The following is a 20,333-nucleotide window of genomic DNA, read 5'->3' as shown; positions in this document are numbered from 1 at the left end:
CAATTACTACATTGGCAAGGTGGGTCCGAGGCAAATTTATGGCAACTGCGGAGTTGAGGTTGGGCCAGTGCAATACCCAGCAGCATTGGTGGTGTCTGCATTTAGAGGGGTGAGGTCCAGTGAGCACTCATAATGGCAAGGGCATTGGTGGGAGCGAGATGGGGCTGAAGAGTGGCAACTTTCATTACAGTGGCAGTGGTGTAGCAAAAGGGACTCATGCATGGCCACCAGGCCTATGAGAGAACACTTAACAAGAAGGACTACAAAGTTGGGTACTTCCTTTATTTCTTAAATCTTCTGCCTTTATATTCTGCGTTTTAGTTAATTTTTCTGTGTTTTAAAATGGCGCCAAAGTGGCAACACTATACAACACTTTTCATTATATTTTGTAACAAGATACATGTGACGATAAATAAATCAAATCAAATAAAGAAACTGGTTAACACAAACACACCCCAAACAAAAGTTGCACAGACCTCTTACTGGAATGTACCAGTGTACCCAAGACAACATTGAAGATAAACTGCAAGTATATTTAGAAAATAATGTAAATTTGTGGATGGAGAGTAGGATATAAATTAAGAACAGGTAGATTAATTAGAAACACATGAACTCCAGTGTTTAAATTTCAATTGCAATTGACTGTGCTCCTGTGGGTCAATTACTGCTTAATTTGTTTTTCATTAATAGCTGGATACAAATGTCTATAGAATGAGAAAAGCTTTCAACTATTTCCATACATTTTCATAAGGCAGCCCTGTAAAATAAAACTGCTGAAATTTATCTTTTCTGCAAAGTTGTGAAATACCTTAAAATAAAGATAAAAATGAATGTCCTGGATCATAAGTATTTAGGACTGCTTTTATGGATTAAGACACTGGTGATGCCATAATTATTGATTATTGGCAAAAATATAAAGTGTCATGCACCAAATCTTCTCAACCTTTGACCACATTTCCAAGAAAGAATACTGTGCAGACAGACAGTTTTCACTGTGCCTGATTTCAATATGACAAGAGAAAGCAACTTATTTTTATTATTTCCATAGAATGTTGAGCAAAAACAGGGGTAGTCGGTCTAACAAGTCCATACTGTGTTTAAACTCAAGGTGACCTTCTTCTACCTCACCTAATCCAATCAATACGTCCTCTAATCCTTGGGTGTGCATCTATCCCCTAAATGTATCAATGTGTTAGATTTCTTGCTGATTTTTCATTATTTTAACTCTTTTATCAATTTTGACTTGGAGGCTGAAGATGACTTGGGGAATTTTTGGAAGTTTGTGATGAAAGGAAAAGAACTGGCCAAAAAAGCTTCTGATTGTTTGTGAAGCCAAGCCTTGAGGCCAATTTTGTTTCAAATGATTCATAAAACCAAACGAGCCCAGGAAGAGGATTGTATTTAAACAGGTAATGGAAATTGGCTTTTAATAAGGTCAGTATCTGAGAATTGGTTCCAGAAAGTTTTGAAGAGAGACTATGTTCAAGCAGATGGCAGATGTTGAATGGTAATCCAGGCCTTGGGGAAAGACAATCAGTCTCTCAGGACAGAATCAAAGTTGAAGTTGTTTTGTTGAATCGTTTCTTCAGGGACAAGGCTTTGGCTGCTGCGACAAAGCATGAACTTTTCTAAGGTCCTTGTATGATCTTCCTGAACAACGTTTAGAAGCCCAAAGAATGAAAAGCTGAATAAGAAGCATTACTACCTACAGTCGAGAGTGTGGTACTGAAAAAGCACAGGTCAGGCAGCATCCAACCAGCAGGAGAATCGATGGTTTCAGGCATAAGCCCTTCATTAGGCACTTTCTCCCATTACTACGTGCACCCAGGTGAACTGAAAAGGTGACCCTGATCAATGTTTTAGAAAAAACAACCAAGGAGTCCAAGTTTATGCCTATGAAACAATGCATCCTGAAAATTATTTAAATAATCTGGTCAGTTTAATGATTTGATTTTATTTATCCGTTACCTGTGTCAGTTTGTCTTTAATATGACTGGGGCTGAAAATAAACATTTTGGTTTTAAAGCATATAAGTAAATAGAGTACCTTGTGTAATTTTTTTCTACATTTAAATTATGGTGTTTTTACTAAATTGTCAAATCTTTTGTTTGAGATTAAAAAACTGGTAGAATTAATAGTTTATGAAGTCTGGGATTTGGACATTCAACAGTCTGTTTAGGAACCACTAAGTTACGATCGGGTGGCTTGAATGGTTTTAATTTTACTGCGTTGCAAATATAGAAATAGAAAAGCTGATGTGGCTGTCTATCTCATAACATAATTGGTGACTTGAGTCCTTTATCTTAAAACAAAGACAATGTAGGTCTTGATTTTGGTACTTAGATTGGATAATCAGATACCTGTTTTTTATTCAGACTTCAGGTTGCACTGAAAATTGTTAGTTGTGTCAGCTGCATGGTATGACTAAAGTAAACTAGTAGACTGGAAATAAAGTTGCCAGAGCAATCAAAGAGGACAGACATTATAGATTAAATACTGAAATAGCTGGGTTTAGTGGAAATAGAGAGACTGGATGGTACCAGATGGTACAGGATGAACTTTGGATGCAGCAGTGAAGTTTGAGTTCAGGCAAATGGAAATAAGAAAAATAAGAAAGGGAGTTGAAAAGAGAGTTAGAACTTAAAAAATTTGGAATGCCAAAGGGAAGAAAGACAGAGAAAAGGAACAGAAAAAGGAAGGGAGAGAGAGATAATGGGAATTTAAATTAAAAATGATGCAACTTCAGCAAGCTAAATCAGAGGTTTGGGAAAACTTGGAAGAGAAACATTCTCATCATAATCCACGATTTAGTCCAGAGATGTTTAAGATTGAACTCAGTGGTAAACACTGCTGCCTCATAATCCCAAGGACCCAGGATAGATTCCAACTTTGGGCAACTGTGTGTGTGAAGTTTTCACACTCTCTCAATGTCTGCATGATGTTTCTTTCTGGTGCTCCGGTTTCCAAAGTTTTAGTTAGATAGATTGGCCATGCTAAATTGCCCACAGTTTTCAGGGACGTGCAGACTAGGTGGATTAGCTGTGGGAAATACAAGGTTAGGGGAGTCGATCTGGGTGGGATGTTGTTAGGAGGGTTGATGTGGAATTGATGGACCGAATAGCCTGCTTCCACAGGGATTGTATGGACTCTGTAATCTTTTCCAAAATTTGAAGAGAAGGATGTGGAAGCATTTTTCATGTTGTTTGAGAAGATAGCAACACAAGTGAGAATTCAAAAGCAGTTTCGATCTTGCTCATGTAAAGTAAATTAAGTGGTAAAGCACAAGATATTTAAGCCTCCCTGTCAAAGAAACATTCTCGACATTATGATGAGGTGAAAAGGGCTAGTCTAAGCACATCTGAGTTGGTTCTGGAAGCCTACAGGCACAAGGTTGGAACTTCTGGAAATGGCCTGAAACATCTTATACTGAGTTTGCAAGTTAATAAAGAAATCAATTTTGATAAGTGGATAAGAGTATTAAAGGTGAGAATACTTCAAATGTACTCAGATAAATTATTATTTTAGAAACATTTAAAACTTATTTTATACAATCAGAAACCATGTAAAAGACCAAAGGATAGCAATGGCAAAGCATCAGTGCCTGAAGATTATGGACTGATCCATAAACTTTTTTCTCAAAAGAATTTGAGAAAAATAAAATGTGGGTGAGTGCAAGGAAGGCAGATAGTCAGTTTAGGGAATGGTAAAGAACACATCAAGAATTCCTCCTGCAATTAAGAAGGAAATTGCTGAAGGTGGACGTGAAGTTTCGAAAGGCAAAACTTTCTATTGCAATAAATTGGGCCATGCGCATTTGGAATGTTAGAAGTTGCGAGGTAGAGCCATGGCTTACAGGAATTTGTAAAAATGAAGCGGAAAAGGAACATAAAATCAACCAGATTGTAGCTGAAATTATAACAAAAAGGTCATTCATAGAGGAAGTTGTAAGGTAAATGAGAGTTTAAATAATTTTGTTAAAAGGAAAGGTGACTTTTTTCTGGTGAGATAGATAAACCCATAACAATTTTAAGAGATAAAGAGGCAACATGATGATTTTTAATGAAGAAAGAATTGATACGTCCTTTATAAATTTCAATGAAAGCTAAGGTATCAATAAATGGGATTGGTGAAGAATATATTCCACCTCCATTATATAAAGTAGAATTAGAATGTGATTTGTAATCAGGAGAAGTAATTGTCAGAGTGGTTAAAACATTGTCTGTTCAGGAGTAGACTTACTTCTGGTAATGATTTGGCAGCACTAAAGGTAGTAGCTTCACCGATAAATTATAGAATGGATAAACAAGGTAAAAGAAACAGAAAATAACAGAACAGATTCCTGCTATCTCTCCTTTGTGTGTGGTAACCAGGGCATTGGTTAGACAAAATCAATCAATAAGGGTTGATGTGACACTGCAAGGAAGTGAAAGGATATCTGAAACTTTCCTGAAAGATGAAAATAATCCAGGAGAAGTGTTTGGTATGATGTCCCTAATTACAACAAAAAAAACACCTGAATTAAATAAATTGACACTGTCAGTTTGTACTGAGTTAGAAAATAAAGGAGTTTCAGTGTGCTATTATCTTCAGAACAAAGTGCTGATGAGGAAGTAGAGATTCCCTCATAGACCCACAGATTAAGAATAGTCCGTTGTACATCGGGTAGGGGTACCACCCAGTTATCATAGGGAGTTATTGCGAGTAGTGCATGAGATTCCCATGGGAGCACACTGACAATTCGGAAAACTCAGACATCCATAAACTGGCCAAAATTTTATAAAGTAGTGGTGTAATTTTGTCAACCATGTTGTATTTGTCAAGCTGTAGGTAAACCTCAACATGTTTAAACTAGCACAGCTTATTTCTGAAAACAGTTTTTTTTAAGATTAGATTACATACAGTGTGGAAACAGGCCCTTCAGCCCAACAAGTCCACACCGACCCACCAAAGCGCAACCCACCCATACATTTACCCCTTACCGAACACTATGGGCAATTCAGCATGGCCAATTCACCTGACCCGCACATCTTTGGACTGTGGGAGGAAACCGGAGCACCCGGAGGAAATCCACGCAGACACGGGGAGAACGTGCAAACTCCACACAGTCAGTGGCCTGAGGCGGGAATTGAACCCAGGTCTCTGTTGCTATGAGGCAGCAGGGCTAACCACTGTGCCACCGTGCCGCCCAAGTAACCATCTATTGCATACAAACAGATTGTGCAGGACCATTACTTAAAGTGAAAGCCGGAAATGAATGTATCCTTTCCATTATGAATATGACTACTCGATTCCTTAACACTCGCAGTTTTTCCCTCATTATTGTCGACAAATGAAACTACAGTTTGATCAAAGGTCAAACTTCGTGTCAAAGCAGTTTCAAGATATCATCAGTACTTTGGAAATTAAACAATTGAAATTGACTGTGTATCATCCACAAATGCAAAGTACCTTGGAGAAGTATCATCAAACTCTCAAAACCATGATCAAAGCCTAATGTTTAATGTGCCCAAAGGATTGTGACAAGGATTAGATTTTCTTGTATTTGCAATCAGAGATTCTCCAAATTAATCGACTGTTCTCAACTCATTTAAAAAAATTATGGCCATGAAATAAGACGACCATTCAAAATGATTAGAGATAAATTGCTAAGCCAAAAACAAATGTTCACTGTTAGCGTATATGTCCACAATTCTTAAATGGTTGTAGAGTTGCATAGGTATATCTGGAAACTTCCCAAAACAAGATGAAAGAGTGGGCAGATAGACATGAGATAATGAGAACTTTTATAGCAGTCAGTTGATATTTTGCTATTGTTATCTTTAAAAAGTGAGTCATTAAGAGGCAAAATTCAATAGTTCCTACAAATTAAACAGATTGGTCAGGAAACATACTTAATTGATACTCCTGAGTGTAGGAAAAAAAATGGTTGTGTCATGCGAACACGTTAAAACAGTACTATCAAAGAGAAGGTAATAAAAAGATACAGGTGTGTGAAATACTAAGAGTAGTAGTAGAATATAAGAAAGATTGATGAGAGCCAAAGAGAATTAGACAATTTCCAAAGTAAACTTGTCATATCTGGAGAAAGATCAACAGCGAGATATAGTGAGATTGTTCAAAAAATATAAGAAGTTTGCAAAGACACATTTGGATGTACCACATTAACCAAATATGACATGGATATAGGTAATTTGGATCCAATAAGACTGTACCTACATTGGTTAAACCCAGAGAAACAGGCCAAAGTAACAGAAGAAATTAAATACATGTTAGAAAATCAATTTATCAATTGTGGGCGGCACGGTGGCACAGTGGTTAGCACTGCTGCCTCACAGTGCCTGAGACCCGGGTTCAATTCCCGACTCAGGCGACTGACTGTGTGGAGTTTGCATGTTCTCCCCGTGTCTGTGCGGGTCAGGTGAATTGGCCATGCTAAATTGCCCATATGGATATGGGTGGGTTGCGCTTCGGCGGGTCGGTGTGGACTTGTTAGGCCGAAGGGCCTGTTTCCACACTGTAAGTATAGTCTAATCTAATCAAACTAAGTCAATGTAATTGAAATTCTCCTCAATTTTTGGTTCCTAAACCAGACGGTTCAATTAGGTTATGAGTAGACTACAGGAAAGTGAATGCAATCACAAAGACTGATTCATACGCTATTCCCAGACTAGAAGATTACATTGATAGGGTCAATACTGTGTCATTCATATCTAAACTTGATTCATTGAAAGGCTATTGACAAGAACTTGAACAATGAGCATGAAGGGAATTTCCGCACTTTTCACACCTATTGATTAGTACCAATGTTAGGTTCCAAAAGTGGAAAACGAAGTATCGGCAGTGATAACAGCTCTTCAAAACTTTGAAGTTTATTTTTGAACCAGAGATTTTGAATCTATCATTTTTATGGGCCATAAACCATTCATGGACTAAGAAGTGGCAGATGGAGTTCAACCTGGAAAAGTGTGAAGGGATTCATTTTGGAAGGTTGAATTTGAATGCCGATTACAGGGTTAAAGGTAGGATTATTGGCAGTATAGAGGAACAGAGGGATCTTTGGGTCCACAACCATGGATTCCTCAAAGCTGCCACCCAAATTGATAGGGTTGTTAAGAAGGCGTAAAAATGTGTTGGCTTTCATTAGCAGGGGGAATAGATTTAAGAGCCATAACGTTATGCTGCAGTTCTATAAGTCCTGGTTTGGCCACACTTGGAATATTGCGTTCAGTTCTGGTCATCTCATTATAGGAAGGATGTGGAAGAGGGTGCAGAGATTTACCAGGATGCTGCCTTGACTGGAGGGCATGTCTGATGCAGAGAGGTTAAGGCTGCTAAGGCTTTTCTCACTGGAGCTAAGAAGGATGAGAGATGATTTGATAGAGGTGTACAAGATGATGAGAGGCATAGATAGAGTGGATAGCCAGAAACTTTTTCCCAGGGCAGAAATGGCTATTATGAGGTGGCATAATTTTAAGGTGATTGGAGGAAGGTTTAGAGGAAATTCAGAGGTAGGTTCTTTATACTGACAGTGGTGGGTTTGTGGAATACACTGCCAGCAGTGGTAGTAGTGTTAAATATATTAGGCGACTTTTGCATAGGAACATGGATGATAGTAAAATGAAGGGTATGTAAGTTAGTTTGATTTTACAGTAGGATAAAAGGTTATCATAACATCAAGGGCCAAACACCCTGCATTGTGCTGTACTGTTCTATGTTCTAATTCATAGAAGTAATTAGATTACGTTGTTTTATTTTTTTTACCGCTAATGTTATCATGTATTCAATGAATTGGTAAGTCTTTTGTTTCAGATATAAAACTAGTGACTGGAATTAATTATTTGCAAAGTCTAGGTTTTGGTTATTTGGAAGTCTGATGAGGAACCATTGGAGTAACTATTGGGAGTCTTCAGTTTTAATTTTGCTGTGTTGCAAATACAGCGGTAGAAAGGCTGATCTGGTTCAGCTGTCTGTCTCTATGTCGTAATAAATACAATTCACCTCACTACTCATTGCTGAAATATAGTCTGCACTCTACCCACTTTGTAAAAGGTGTTTTTTTTTAAAATTCCCGGTTGAATTTGTATGATCTTGTTTATCCCCAGAAATGGAAATGTCCCTATATAATGCACAAAAACCCCTTTTTATCTTAAAGATCTTTGTCAAATTCTCCTTATTTCTGTTCAATATTCCCCTATAGGAATAACCCTTGATCAAAGTTCTGTATCTTATGGATCGTTTCACATCTTTCTTTATGACTTTGTATACATTCTATGAGTCAAAAATGTGCATAGTATTCCAAATGCAATCGAACCAAGGTTTTGGTGAATGCAAAATAATTTATTTGCTCTTCTACTCTTACATTCCAAAACCAGCTCTTGATTTTTAAGATGGCCGTTTTTATTGTCCTTTGTTGACACTTCTAGTTATATACGTACAAACCAATTTGCTTCCCTGTCTGATTTCAACTCTTATTTTGCCTATGATGTACTTACTCTACATACTAAAATGCACTATCTCCCACTTACCCATACATTTATTCAATTGTCAATTCAATGCCTGACTGTAAATTTATTAGTGTCCCTCAAAATTGGTCAATTTTGCTTTGTAATATCTATATTACCTCCAATTTACCTCCTGATTCCACAATCAAATTTGTTTATGTAAATACTGGACATGATGGAATATCATGGATTTTATTATGGATTTTAGTAAGGCGTTCGATAAGGTTCCCCATGGTAGGCTAATGCTAAAACTTCGGAGGTATGGCATTGAGGATACATTAGAGGTTTGGATTAGGAATTGGCTGGCTGGAAGGAGACAGAGGGTAGTAGTTGATGGATTATGTTCATCTTGGAGCGCAGTTACTAGCGGTGTACCACAAGGATCTGTTTTGGGACCATTGCTTTTTGTTATCTTTATAAATGATCTAGAGGAAGGACTTGAAAGCTGGGTAAGCAAGTTTGCGGATGACACAAAAGTCGGTGGAGTTGTGGATAGTGAGGAAGGAAGTGGTAGGTTACAACGGGATATAGATAAGTTGCAGAGCTGGGCGGAAATGTGGCAAATGGAATTCAATGTAGCTAAGTGCGAAGTCGTTCACTTTGGTAGGAATAACAAGATGATGGATTACTGGGCTAATGGTAGGCTACTTGGTAGTGTGGATGTGCAGAGGGATCTTGGTGTCTATGTACACAGATCTCTGAAAGTTGCCACCCAGGTAAATAGTGCTGTGAGGAAGGCATATGGTGTACTGGGCTTTATTGGCAGAGGAATTGAGTTCCGGAGTCCTGAGGTCATGTTGCAGTTGTATAAGACTCTGGTGAGGCCTCATCTGGAGTATTGTGTGCAGTTTTGGTCGCCATACTATAGGAAGGATGTGGAAGCTTTAGAACGAGTGCAGAGGAGGTTTACCAGGATGTTGCCTGGAATGGTAGGAAAATCTTATGAGGAAAGGCTGAGGCACTTGGGGCTGTTCTCATTGGAGAAGAGAAGGTTTAGGGGAGATCTGATAGAAGTGTATAAGATGATTAGGGGTTTAGATAGGGTAGATACTAAGAACCTTTTACCGATGATGGAGTCAGGTGTTACTAGGGGACATAGCTTTAAATTAAGGGGTGGTAGGTATAGGACAGATGTTAGGGGTAGATTCTTCACACAGCGGGTTGTGAGTTCATGGAATGCCCTGCCCGTATCAGTGGTGAACTCTCCTTCTTTATGTTCATTTAAGCGGGCATTGGATAGGCATTTGGAAGTTATTGGGCTAGTATAGGTTAGGTAGGACTCGGTCGGCGCAACATCGAGGGCCGAAGGGCCTGTACTGCGCTGTATCCTTCTATGTTCTATGTTCTATCATTACCACCTTTAATTAATCTGAATAACTACTGTCAGCTCTTATGCTCTTGATTTGTAGCTATCTTGCGATCCATTCCACTATTTATTCCCTGACTCTCTATGTTCTAACTTGGTCAGAGTCCTTTTATATGATTGCTTATCAGAAATCTTTTCAAAATCCAAAATAATTAAGTCACACCTAGTTGACTTTCTATTAATTCTTCAAATGTTATGATTAAGTGTGAAATGTTAAAAACTGTGTTGCTCTTTATTATATTTTAATTCCACAGATACTTTACAACTTTGTGAAAAATTAATTTTCCTTAAATATGAAAAAATGTTGCTCCTTCTAAAAAGAATTTCATCCTTATAATAAAATTTATTTTAGTTATATATTCAGACTAAAATGAGAAATGTACTTACGTAAATTGCCAAATACGAAAGACATCTTATTGCCTGACATAAATGAGTGACTTTTCAAAAGAAACGATGATTAACCAAGCGCTACAGATTTAATCTTGTCCAAAATAGCTGAATTGTTTCCTAGAGAAACTTAATTTCAACTCAACATAAAATCAAAATCTGTGCGTTATTAATAGTCTCAGGCATCTGATTAGCAGTGAATACAATGCACTTTCAATTTACTCAACATTAACAAGCACGTTTTCATTAATTAGCACTTAACCTGGTACAGAATATCTGGGTATAAAGTGTATAGCTTTAAATTCTATTAATCTGCACGAGTTTCACAAAATATGCCCTTGTACTGTAGTGATCTGAAAGAAACATCAAATCTTGTCCTGAGCGCAGTATTTTTTGTGGCCTAAGATTAATTACTATTTAAAGTCTCTATTTTCATTCACCTAAAAAAGTGCAGGTTGTGTTTACGTCCGTTCATAATTTCGGCGCTGCTTCTTAAAAAGAAAAAGGCGGGCACGTGCTAATGTGTGTGTGTGTGTGGGTGTGTGTTACCCCCATTGATAACACGAGGGCGGCCAGCGGTTTTTTTTTGTTGTTGTTTGCTGCTGCTTGCTATCTTCAGCAAAGCAGGACACGGTCTTACACGTGACGGTGGAGCCTTAATCAGGGTTGGAGGGTGGGGAAGAATAAGAATATGCAGGTTCTCTCACTTGCAAAGCGGCAGAAAAAAGTAAAATAGAGGAGCCAGAGATAAAACCTGCCATTTCCCTGGGTACAGAGGGTGGGGGAAACAATTGATGAAAGAAAGAAAGAAAGTGAGAGAGAGCGCGAGAGAATCCGTGTTAGATCAGTCAGTCCTTGTTAGCAGGGAGGCGTTATGAAAGAGTACCGATTAAAGTTGGAAGTTTGGGGAGTCAGTGGGAAGTGGGCCCGGTATTTTATATTATTTTAAGAAAGGAGTAAATGGGGTGTCAGGGTCGCTATGGCAGCTGCGGTGATTGACACCGGGCTACATGCTAATGAGCCCGTGTGTAGTATATTTACGTTGAACCGGGAGCCGCCCTTCATTCACCCACATGGTGCTGCATTCGCGCCACTTTCCAGAAATCGCAGTAGCTTCTTCAACTGCTCGCCGCCGCGAGGAGCAGAAAAGTAAAGGGGGGCGGGAGGGAAGAGAGAGAATGGGGGAAAAAGGAGAGAGAAGCTTATTTGGGCTCGTTGCCAGGATTTACCATCTTCTCTCTTTCTCCTTCCCCTCTTTCTTTCTCCACCCCCCCCCCCCACCTAACGGTGACCCTCGTATTCAGTTCATTTGTTTAAAAAAGTTTTTTTTTGCCCCCGCCCGAGCGGCCCAAAGTTGCGTGAGTGAAAGCGTACCCGTCCGCTTGTCCTCTTGGTGTTGGTATGTATGTGTGTTGGGAACTCGCTTCTGCCCTTTCCATTTCGCTCGGCTATATAATCTTCTTTCTTTGACGGTTTTGTTCCTCGTGGCCTTCTCTCTTTCTTTCCTCCTTTCCAGGTTTTCCTTGCAGCCTGGGCCTGCTTGCTCCGCGCTCAGCGTTCTCGCTGCCTGTCCGCTTACTGGCTTGTTTATTTATTTATTTTTTTTGGAGTTGGCGCCGTCGCTATTTCCACGAACGGAGAGGGGCGGGCTTTTTCTTTTCACTTTTTTAAGTGGGGAAAGGGAGGCAGAGCCACGGCGTCGGGTCCGGGTGCCTAAGTCGGTTCAACATGGGGTCGTCAGGGATGCTCGGCCGCGTCACAAAGCGGGGCCTTCTTAAAGGGTGAAGGTACGGAGAGGTAGAGGTAATAGCGGGGGTGGTTCAGACTTAAAAGGTCTTCGCCGCCTATTGCTCCGTTGCCTCTAAGTCTTTCTTCATTCTGACTCCGTTTGGTGTCTCCCACTCTCGTTTTGTGGGGTCGGGAGGGGAGGTGCTCACTTCCTTTACTTCGTATCCCCCGCCTTTCCCCTCCCTTGGACCCACGCCTCCCCAAAGTTATTCAGAACAAAAAGCCACATGTTTGAGTGGGCCTAGCCTGTCCGCCGCGCATCTCGAGGTGATGTTAGCGTAGAGTCTTTTCTCTCTTGTCCTCCCTCTTTCTTTTCCTTTTCTCCCTTCCCCCACCCCGGAGGGTCGAGTGGCGACCCTGCCGTTGAGGCTCTGGAGTTTGAATTTAAACGGTCGCAGCGGCACCAGAGCCGCGTGTGCGGCGCGCGCTGCACTGCGGGGCCGCGGCTGGAGAGGGGGAGGGGGTAAGGCAAGAGGAGCGGGGTAGTTAGTATTTAGTGCTAGTATGGCGACCGGGGTGGGGGGGGTCGCTCACATTGAAGTGAGTGCTCAACCGGTTCGCGGGATCCGTGCCGCTTCAGCCTTGCCCGCTTGGTTTGTTTTTGCCCCTTTGTGTGGCGCTTTTTGGAACAAATCGAGTTCTAGCCTCAGCGCCATGATGTGCGGGGAGGGGGATGGGAATACGCGCATGCGCCCTTGTAACACGCGTGTAGGCCTTGGGCTTTTCCGTCCGAGTGGGTTTTTAATCGGGCGCGGAAGGTTTGAAGGGTCTGGGATTCTATATCGCGCGTAGCTGTCTTTTGAGTTTGAAATTCAGATGGCGAGGTGAAGACTTTTTTTTTACACCCCACCGCTTGTTGCTGGTCGTCCGTTTTCCACACTGTTCCTCCTCTCTCTACCTTCCTTCCCTCCCTCCCCTCTCCTCCCCAATCTCCGGCCGCGGTGAAGTGTGCTCCGGGTTTGTCGAGTGCGTCATTTCTGACCGACCGCTGACCCGCGACGTCGAGTGGCGGCTCCTGAAAAATGTGGCGGCAGCGTGGTGCTAGAGGGAGGGAGAGGGGACATGGCCTCCTGTCCGGTGGTGTGGGAAGAGGGTTTGAGACCACGGCTGCCTCTCTATCTGGCTACATAGCGGCCTCATTATCTCTGTGTAGACCAGAGGCCGTGCCAGCCTTTTTTTTTCTCCCCCCTCGCTCTATCACAACTGCTGGATAAGTCAAGAGAACAGACGTTGGTGCGGCCTTCTCTGCCAACGCAGGGCAGGAGTACACAAGTCAGTATAATAATCCAGTAGTGTCGAGGATGAAGGTGTGCACACGTGTCCCTCGATCAACAACATGCCAGGGACGGACAGCATTGTCGTTAGAAGCTACCCCCAAACCCAATAATGTCACTGCACAGTTCCCTCCATACCCACATGGGTAGAAAGCACAAGCTGTGCACCTCTGAGGGCTCTCCTAATCTACTGTAGTAGATCTATTCTTTATTTGCATGCCACCTTTTTCTCATTAGATGGATAACGAGATTGAATTAAACTGTAATGAGCAACTTTTGTACAGTAATCGTGCATTTTACTCTTAGTGGATATTGACTTGATCTTTCTTGTCTGTTTCTCCTATTCTTCCACCCCCAATAGCTTGTTGAACAACTACTTCTGGGGTTTGCCTTCTGTTTTGTGGCACTTTTCGGTTACTTTTAACTGGAATATCTGCTGCTCAGTGTCTTGAACATGAATCCCACTGGTAATAATACCATTCTGGCCCTAAACATACCTGGCCCGTTATGTTTTGTGGAGTATCATGTTTTTGCCACAGTATGATACAATGCAATGTTCTTTAATCAGCTATCCTGGCTATCTGCTGTATTGTGAAGAACATTCTACTTGAATCAGCTAACTCTCCAACTATTTCAGAATAAACAGCCCTGGAAGATAAATGACTAGTTTAGTTTTTGTCCCCTAAACTGACATTAGATTAAGTTTTTGGTTTCTTGCACTTAAGAGTACTGGAACATGTACACTTGGTATTTCCCGACCATACAGTTGGCTTGCGCATTTAAGGTGTCTTCCCTTTGGAGACTTGCAATCAGTATTTTCATAATCAGTGAAATGTTGCTAAAGGGAATACTCAGCATAAAATAACTATACCAGTTGTACAAAGATTCTACATAGAATTGGGTTACTTCATTAGAGATTTTGTCATCCTTCCTGACACTGATTCAAAAGCAGATTTTGCCAAACACTTCTGAAAAACTGGCACAAATCTGATTCAAAATAGGGTTTAATGATAATTCCAATTGGTGTATTTTCTGTAGTCTGCCTTACTAGCATTTAAAGCTTTGTAGAATGACTTTTGCTGCTTGGATCATTTGAAAACTGCCAACCTGAATGATGAGGAAAAGTTATTTCAAAATGATATCTCTTGCAAATATAATTCAAGAGGCCATTTTTGGATATGATCTATATCCCACTAAATAGTATTGAGATTTTAAAGGCAGTAGAATTCTGTTTAACAGAACAATGGTATGGAGGGGGGTTCTTTAGAAGTTGGTAAAGTGTAATGCCATGAATTCTGACCTCCAAGTAATGTGAAATCAATGTCAAACAATCACCTCATACAAAGGATAAAGATGTGCCAGATTTGACATGTTAATTCTTTCTTCACATTGTGCTGGAACTGCTGATGTCCAGCTTTACTAGTTTCAAGCTTGATACCACACCTGCCTTTCCATAATTGAGGCAAATTGAAAGTTGGTTATGTGAGCTTGTGTAGATGTTGGCTGATTTTCAGTTGAATCATTCCAACAGTCTCCCCCACCCTGAGTGATTGCTTTTTCTACAAGTTGAGTTGAAATCCAAATGATTCACTTGAACTAACAAAAACATAACTTCAATTACAATTTGCTATCATTCCTGATCAGAATGATCACACTAATATGGAGTCGTTTATGGATTTTGTGATAATTAACTTTTTTGTTTTTCAGATCTGAATGCCTGGAAAGAACCTGGAATTTTTTTGATGCTTCTGGTATGGTTTAGGTCAGAAGTAATGTCAAAGTGCTTACAGTGCAGGTAGTGTCTAAAATCTACTGCAGTGGAGGCACTTCAAGCATTATATTGACAGTAACCCTCATTGAACCTTCAAATCTAATTACAGCCTTATCTCTTAGTAAGGTCTCTTGTGTTAAGGTGCATCTAGTGCAGATAGTGAAGTAGAGTAGAATCTACTGCCCTAAGTGCTCCTTCTGGCATAAGTAACTCTAATCAGCTTGTGTGGGTCTTTGGTCGTTTTGTGAATCTTGTAGTATTGCAGTCTTCTACCAGTTTTGCATGGTTGCACCACAAGAAGAGATTAGTTGTGCAAATCTATGCAAAACTGATGGTGGACTGGGTTGACGGTAAGTGAAGCAAATCATTGCTGTGGAGGCTCATAGCTGAAGCAGTATTAAAGTGCTTATAGTGCAGGTAGTGTTGCAACAATCTACTGCAATATAAGCACTTGAGTACTACCAGCTAATAGACTAAAGCTGTATAAGTTGTGACCGTGGAAAGCTTCTCTAGTTAGTTTTGCAGGTTTGCATCCAGCTGTTAATAAATATTGCTGTGCAAATCCATGCAAAACTGACTATAGAAGTAAAATACAACTAATGTTGGAAGTATCCACCTCAAGATACAACCCTGTCTTGCACAGGTTGGGATTTGTTGCAATGCTGACAAATGTACATGGTATTGCACTTGTCCCGGCCTGTTAAGGATGGTGGGCACAGTTGGATGTAGCAGCAAGAACCTGGAGACAAGACGACAACCAAAGTTTTAAGTTAAATGATGTTACTAAATAAATTAGTATAACTGCACTATTTAAAGTAGTTATAGTTACTTGGTTGGACAGAGCTGATTGAACTCTGTTTTAGTCCTAATGCTGCCCTCTAACCCCAGATGGAGTTGTGCAACTAGGAAGTAGTACTGTTGATCTTGCCTTGGAGGTTAAGGGACTGGCAGGTGCCATTAGAGTAAGCTTGAACTTTAGAATGTATTATCTGGTGGTGTACATTGTCTTTAATTTCCATGCTATACAGAGAACCTCAATCATCTGAAGGACACAGGTGGGCAGTATTTTGCTTGATTAATTAAATGCTGGATAACGTAGTTTAGTGGAGCACCAGGACTTTGCAATCTTGCCAGATAATCAAGGTTCCTCTGTACATAAGTGTGTATTGATGCCAAACATGTTGACTGCAGTCCTGGATGTTAAAATTCTTGTAGTGGTGCCCATTTATTACTTACAAACAAACTTGTTGCTTCAGATTGCTCACTTTTTAAAATTGTAATTGCTATATCAAATTTGAAAACCTGTATAAGATGGTATCAAACTAAATTGTCAATCTTGTGCTTTATTTTTGACTTTTAAACTATAACTTGGACCCAAACCTTCAGTTGCTAATAAAGATGAAATTGCCCCATTAACTAGTGCATATAGAACATTCTGTTTTGTCTCTTGTTGTAAAATTTTAGCCTTTTGAAATTTACTTTAATGAAAAATGCTTCTGACTGTTGTGCTGAATGGTCCATTGTAGTTTGCTTTGAACTTTGTCGCCCATGTGCCACTTAGTTTGAATTAGTCACCAGGTGTGAAACATCCTGATGTGTTGAACTGTTATTTTGCCTTTTTCATTTGCTTCTGCAGGGATTAATTCCAGGAAAAAGGTAAGACTCTTCAGAACAAAATAATTGTGAAACTGCTTAGTAGATAGCTTTGTGGCTTTCTGCCTCATTTGGTGGTGTTTGCTCCGAGACAAAAATGGATGAATGGTCAGAAAGATCAAACTTGATGGTTAGCTTTACTTTTATTTTAAATATTTGCTTGTGAAATACTGGTTTAAATTTTAGTTGCAGTAACTAGTGTATTTGACCTGTGTTAATTTGACTAGGTATGGCCAAATAATTTGGTATAATTTGACAGGCCTTCCTAATCACCCTTTGATATCTAATTTTTATTGAACTTAGAAGCTTAACTTGGGGCAATTACATACAGCCTAATGTCATCATTGAAATGCATCTCTTTAAAGTAACTGGAGTGATTATGTGCGATCACTTTCAATGTCTAGTCGACCTGAGCTTTTTAAAATTGGCAAAATTATTGACATGCCTGTCCTTCTGACTTCTTACAATAGAATGTTACTGCCTACCTGTATAATTGACCTACTGGAGGAATTTGCAGTTGGCTGGAGTCTGTCTCCTGACAATCAGATGGCACAAGACAGTTGGAAGAGTTGATCCACTGTTCCAGTGGAACAGTGAAGTGCATATTAAACCTCCATTGTTCTGACTTTGGCTTCTTGTGCAGCCAGCAACACTCCTTGACAAACATTATGGTCCCAGAGCTACTATGACAGCCCTTGATCTTGTCCCAAGCACTTTGGGGGTGGTGCTGCTGTGGGTGTTTAATTGGGAAACTTACACTGATTTTGCAGAACCTATTCAGTGTTTAGTGGAAACGCCTTTCTTAAATGCTTATTGAGGACAGCAGTGTATAATAAAGATTCTGTGCTTTTTGACGGAAAACATGGAAAGGTTTGGAGAGTTCAAGAAATTTCTTAGAAATGAAAGGATATTAAGATTTTGTAGTGGACAAAAGGGTAAAAATGCAATGAAATCAAAAGCTGGTTTGGGGACAGTGTATTTTGGGATAATATCAAATATGAAGGGTGGAGTTTGTTCTTCAGTATGACAATGAAGACATTGCCAAGCTGCAGAAATGGTATTTGAATCAAGATTTAGACTCTTAACCAAAGCAAGTGAATCTAAAATTGAATCTAAAATTGAACTTCTAAATTTGAAGACTAACTTAAATAGGTGAGACAGTTTTAAACCAGCAAAAAAGAAAATTGACCTCTTAGAGTTGTTGCAAACAAAGTTATTTCCAAAAAGAGGTAGGAAGAACCAAAGCTAAGACTCCATTCTGGCAGTGAACATCTGAATTCTTTTGAGAATCGGGTAAAATGTAATATTGAGGGAATTTAAAGGGACTAAGGTGGTTGTTTGTTTAAAAATTAAACAATCTACAAGCATGTTAGGGTTTCCACTTTGGATGTGGAAACGGTGATGGTAGTATTTCTTAGACTGCTGTCAGGGACATCACTGGATTTTAGCTGTGCAGAGAGGAGAAAGAGTGCAAAGATACTAATGCTAGGATATTAGGATTAAAGTGAATGTTCTTTAGTTGTACATGATGCTTCAGGAGCATGTGTTGTGCCCCGATAGCCAAGCTGTGAATGTCCAGGATGCAGGGTGTTCTCGGGGGTAACGTCCAGAGTTTGTGGTCTGTGCTGTTACTTGTGACTTTAATCAAGTTTGGGGGCATGAAGTTGTAAAATCAATTTTTTTTTTCAGTAGATTGGGATTATTTTGGAGGTTATGGTCTTCAAATTCCGTATTTAACTAACAAATAAGTAACAAAATTGAGTGCTTGAAGAGGTGACTGGGAAGCTGGTGTTAGCAGAAAGGTTGGAAACTTGAGAGAATTCTGCTTCAAGATGAGCAGCTATAGTTAAAAATTACTGTGGAATAGATGATGGCAAGCATCAACTTCAAGTATTAAAGTATCATAACTTGATATCTTGATTGCACAAACTGAAGAAATGGATTAATTACCATATGGAGATGAGAGAAAAGTCGGTGGACTTATTTTTTTTAAGATGAAAGGTTGTGGTAAGGATTGCTAATGGATGACCATATACGTGTAATGGTCATTGTAAATCGGAAGAATAGTTTGGGTGTAGCGAAGCAACAAGAGGATAAACATTTCACCCATTTAAAGTCAGACCATGGAGAGCACTTAATTAAACAAGATCTACACTAAAACGTGCAGAAACATCCAAAGTGAACGTTGACCCCAATGTGGTTAACAACTTAATGTTTGCTTCATGAGATCGGAGAAAGTGACAATTCATGTTATAATAATGGCTAATACTTAATATCTTGAAGACTTGGGTCAGGTGAGCTTCATTTTCAGTTGAAAAAAGCTGTGGAGGTAATAGATGCAATCTGTGAAGGACTTTTTGAGATTCTGTAGTTTCTGGAATGGCTATCTTTCAGTCAGCAGGAACCACTGAAAGAATGGAAACTGTTATTTAATGCCTCTACTAGGGTAGATGTTGGAATTTATTATATACACTTCATTATGAATGAAACTTCAAGGAAATAATTTGTCCATTGCCTTTTACCTCATTGTAATTCAGGGTGATTAGACAAGTTACACAAAACTCACTAGCAAAAACAAGTAATGCAGGAATGACCAGGTGAAGTTTTAAAAGTAGGCATGCTGGCTCTAGAGGCCTGGGTTTGATTCCTGTCTGGGTCGACAGAATGAGTTTACTCATTCTCCCAATATCTGCATGGGTTTTCTCCAAAGATGTGCTGGTTAAGTAGATTTAGCCATGGTAAATGCAAAGTTAGGGTGAATCTGGGTGGTATGTTCTTCAGCGGGTCAGTGTAGACTTAGGTTGAATGGTCGCTATGCTGCAGGGGTTGAGATTTTTTTTTTTTTTACTGAGGGAGGGGTGAGGTCATACATGCTTTGAAATAGCACATTGGTTAGCACTTGCACCTCTGCGAGAGATGACCTGGCTTTGATTCCCATGTTGGGTGTTTGCGCACTCTGCCTGTGTCTGTATGGCTTTCTTCCCAGTATGTAGATATACAAGTTAGGTGGTGTGGTAATGCACAATTACCCAGAGTGCTGAAGGATGTGCTGGCTAAGTGGATTAGTGATGGAAAATGCAGAATTACAGGCATGGGGTAATGAGGTGGGTATGGGTGGATTGATCTTTGAAGCGTTGATGTAGACTCAATGGCCTGGTACTACATTAGGGATTCTAGTGGGAGTAGACGGTTAAGCTGTTTGAGTTTGCTCTGCAATCGCAGTACTCCAGCAAGCCTTGAATTCCTCCTTGGGAAATAAAACAATTCCCTTAACTTGCTGTGAAGCTCTAAGATGTATGTTCATGATGTTGAATTAAAGTAAGGCACTAACATCGTGATGTGCATGATGGAACAATGCCTTTCTCAAGCCTGGATTAAACCTAATTTCACATGAAAGCCTGAATGTATATATTTAGTCAGTCATATCCATACAGAATGGAAACAGAGCCTTTGGTCCAACTAGTCCTCAACAATTATATTTAACCACCTTGCCTGCAAACTAAAACTAGTCTCACTTGTTTGTCCATATCCCTCCAGTTTTCCTGTTTGTGTACTTGACCAAGTGTCCTTTGAATCATTTGTAACTGCATCCC

General features: G+C 39.9%; 1 long non-coding RNA gene across 1 annotated transcript in view; it reads right to left on the bottom strand.

Annotated features, from left to right (window-relative positions):
• The window catches only part of LOC132816680 (uncharacterized), a 94,619-nt gene extending 81,928 nt beyond the window's left edge, over nt 1-12,691 (bottom strand). The window contains exon 1 of the long non-coding RNA XR_009644816.1: nt 11,629-12,691. This is a non-coding gene — a long non-coding RNA (uncharacterized LOC132816680). The remainder of the gene's footprint in view (nt 1-11,628) is intronic.
• Nucleotides 12,692-20,333: the final 7,642 nt, after the last annotated feature.

The sequence above is a fragment of the Hemiscyllium ocellatum genome, chromosome 6 (assembly GCF_020745735.1).
Source record: "Hemiscyllium ocellatum isolate sHemOce1 chromosome 6, sHemOce1.pat.X.cur, whole genome shotgun sequence".
NCBI classification, from domain to species: domain Eukaryota; kingdom Metazoa; phylum Chordata; class Chondrichthyes; order Orectolobiformes; family Hemiscylliidae; genus Hemiscyllium; species Hemiscyllium ocellatum.
This window is presented reverse-complemented; position numbering and strand designations above follow the sequence as displayed.